General features: G+C 35.1%; 1 pseudogene; it reads left to right on the forward strand.

Moving 5' to 3' along the window:
* The first annotated feature begins 1,366 nt into the window (after positions 1-1,366).
* LOC141834606 (uncharacterized) lies at positions 1,367-1,985 on the forward strand (annotated as a pseudogene).
* Positions 1,986-3,815: the final 1,830 nt, after the last annotated feature.

Below are 3,815 nucleotides of genomic sequence, written 5' to 3' on the forward strand. Positions count from 1 at the left end.
GAAACTCCTGGCGCCGTGCCAAGACAGAATGTCGTTGAAAAATACTGCCTCTCGAAAGCCTCACAGAAAGATAACCATGATAATTCCCGCTCTCTGAATATATATAGAACGGAGATCCAGAACGCCAACAGGTACGCACTTGGCAAGCATATTTCATAAATGGATATATTTTTCATATTCAAGAATATGGAATAGGAAAGAGTACAATGAATAGTGGGGTATGTGTTTAGTCATCAGATAATGATAGAGGTGCAAGTAATAATTTTTATGATTTGTTGGATGAAATTATAGAGGTAGAATATCCTGGATCAGAAATACGAGTTATTTTATTTATGTGTCGCTGGTTTGACCCTGTTAGAGGAATGAAGGTGCATCCACATTATAAGTTGGTTGAATTAAATCATAAGAGATTTTATAAAAGATATGAACCATTTGTGTTTGCACAATAGGCTATTCAGGTATTCTATGCTTCGTATTCTAGTTTGAGACCTGATAAAAATAATTGGTGGGTTGTTTGTAAAATTAAAGCACAGAAAAAGATTCAGAAATGTTGGAAAGACATTGCATATCAACAAGAAGAAGTTAGGAACATATTTCAGACTGAAGAATATATTACTTCAACATTACGAGATCCCAGCAGAATTGTAATAAATATGGATGTAAGTGAATTAATAATAATCAATCTGACGACGACGATGACTATGACGACGATGAAAATGCCAATGAAAATGAGGACTTTGATATTATATAAAAAATGAGGAGATCTTTTAAAAATGACAATGAAATTTTTATGAGTAATTTAGTTTTATTCTGCATATTTACATAACTTGTTGCTTATTTAATTATTTATATATTGTCTTATTGTTAAATATTTATAATTAACTGTTAATGCACTATATTTTTTCTTATAGGTTATTACATGTGATATTATTTGCGTGTTTATTTTGCACCTGCTTATATCGTAGCATATATGGTAAGTTTTTTATATTCTTTTTATGTAATCAATATTTATTATTTTATCTCATAACAATTTTGGTTGACAGTTTCGCAAAGGTGGTCATAAACGGAGTACTCCTGGCCAGTCTATTTCAGCACTTGGCGCTGTAGGACCTTCGCATGCACCTAGCCAGTCTGCTTCAGCACTTGGCGCTATAGGACTTTCACATGCACCTTTAACACCAGAGTCGTTGCCTTTACAGTCTCTAGTCCCTTCTCTCAGATAGTCCACTGTCGAGATGCAGGATAGTTGCGAGTTTATAGTCCCTCACGGTGATTCGTAAGTATTAATCATTTTTCTAAATATTTAAATTTTATTTTATTTAGTTTACTTAATAATGTTTTTTTGAAATTTTTGTATAGATTTTAAAATTCTATACGAGTTATTCATGAAATTAATAAAATCGTGAATAACCATTGGGGAGGGGCTTCTATGACTTACACCAGCACTCCAACACCCACAAAAAAATTATGGCGAAATGAATTTAAGGTATATATTTCCTTTAATTGATATATCAAATTAAAATGTATATATCTAATCATTTATTGTTTTTTTAATTTTAGCGAGTATTTAATTGGGATCCATAAGAAGAATTAGAAATAAAGTGATTTTTTTTAAAAAATATGGGGGTCATATTCGACATGTTCTAAATCATGCCAAGATCAACGAAAAAAACCACCGTGCATCACCGATGAAAATTGGACGAGGATCCTTAATTTTTGGAAAACTGAGGAAAGTAAACAAAGAAGTCACCAGAATAAGACAAATCAAACATTTAATTCTAGTGACTCATCTGCTACATATGTGGGAGGCTACATCAATATTGAGGAATATACACACAGATTGGCAAATTTTTTATAAACACTACGTTATTAATTAAATTTAAATTATTACATTATTTCTAACAATGCATTTTTAGGCTAAGGAGATGGGGAAGGAGCCACTTTTTATTGAGACATTTACCCGTACTTTTCAAAAAAAAAGATAAGACTTGGAGCGGGGAGAGAGCTAGAGCTATGAAGTTTTGAATTTTAATAGTTAATTTAATTGGATTCTAATTTTAATATCTTAGAAATTTTAGGGTTAGAATTAACCAATTAAAAGCTTGATTAAATCAACCCATTAAGCTTAATTAACAGGTTATGGATTGGATTTAAAACCCTAAACCCATTAAGGGAATCCATGATTTCCTTTGAAAATTACAATTCTATTTTCTCTATTCCACATGACCCGGCTCCCTCTGTTCCACGCGATTCTTCCTTGCACGCACACTTACCCTGTCTGCTGTCGGGTCTTCAGCTGTTTTTCTCACGCCGATGAGGGCGATAAGAGAAGGGCAGCCGAAACCCTAGCCGCCCTGGTGACAGAGCAGTCCGCCGCCTATTGGGTTGCAAGGGTGCAAACATAGTTCCACATCTAAAACACATGGAAAAGATCATGAATTTAAAAGGATGAAAGATATCTCCATTGGAATGAGGCCTTTTGGGTAAAGCCCAAGAATAAAACTATAAGGGCTTAGGCCCCAAGTGGACAATATCATACCATTGTGGAGATATTTTGAATCCATCTATTCTAACAAATGGTATCAGAGCGAGGCCGCTCTTCACCGGACTAACCGCCGGAAGAGCCATGATCCAGATCTAACCATGTGGGTTAAACCTTAAAATAAAGGAAGTGGATACTCTCGTGTTTGAATCAAGAGGACCAGACACTAGGCAGAAAGTCCTAGTAGGTCGGGTAAACCGAGGGGTAGGAAGTCCTAGTAGGTCCAGTGGACCGAGGGGCAGGAAGTCCTAGTTGCTGCTAGGCAGGAAGTCCTAGTAGGTCGAGTGGACAGAGGGGCAGGAAGTCCTAGTAGGTCGGGTGGACCGAGGGGCAAAAAGTCCTGGTGGGTCGATGATTCGGACATCAAACGGAGGTTTTCCGTTTGAGGGTGGCCTGTGGTCCTTTGTTTGAGGGGAGGATTGTTGGGTTGCAATGGTGCAAATATAGTCCCACATCTAAAACACATGGAAAAGATCATAGGTTTAAAAGGATGAAAGATATCTCCATTGGAATGAGGCCTTTTAGAGCTTGAACCGGTTAATTAAATTGGAATAAGATTAGTTGAGATAAGTATTGATTTAGGTTGTATCGGTAGCTTTAGATTAAAGTTTACTTATAGTTAAGCATGCTTAATTAGATAATTAATGAGTCGATTAAAGTATTAATTGATTTAATATTTAGTTAATTGATTAATCAGTTTAATTTGATTAATTAGAAATGATGAGTTGATTATTGAGTTAGGTTAAATTTGGTTGAGATGTGAAGTCCTTGTGTGTCGAATTATGAAATTCAGTTAGAATTTGATGTTACCATGATTAGTTTAGGTTTTGTTCGATTGAGGAGTTAGATTTATCTGTTGATATGATTGACCTATTAGATTAGGTTTTTGAATTATGAAACCTTAGACTCTACTAGGGTTTGACCTGTTGTAGAATTTAATATATTGTTGTACTTAGTGGGTATTGTATGTTGTAATCTGCAGGACCTTGATTTGTGAATCCTGTTATATAGAGAGGTTCTGATTTTGATGTGCATCGCACTAAGTGGATACTCCTGTGCTTGGTCACCACAGGTCTTTCATAATTATCCTATTGCTATTCTTATTACATTTATGGCTTAATTCGTTGCTTGACATTTACCGTTGACCTTGATATAATCTGTTCATCATCAATACAGTCTTCTTATTTGTTGTTTATCTGTGTTAGCTTATCATGATTAATGTTGCGCATATCTCGATGTTATAGTAGTTATCTGTTGAACTGTGCATCATAGT

This window comes from Curcuma longa, chromosome 9, assembly GCF_044706935.1.
Source record: "Curcuma longa cultivar G26 ecotype Majalengka, Jawa Barat chromosome 9, ITB_CL_G26_1.1, whole genome shotgun sequence".
NCBI classification, from domain to species: Eukaryota; Viridiplantae; Streptophyta; class Magnoliopsida; order Zingiberales; family Zingiberaceae; genus Curcuma; species Curcuma longa.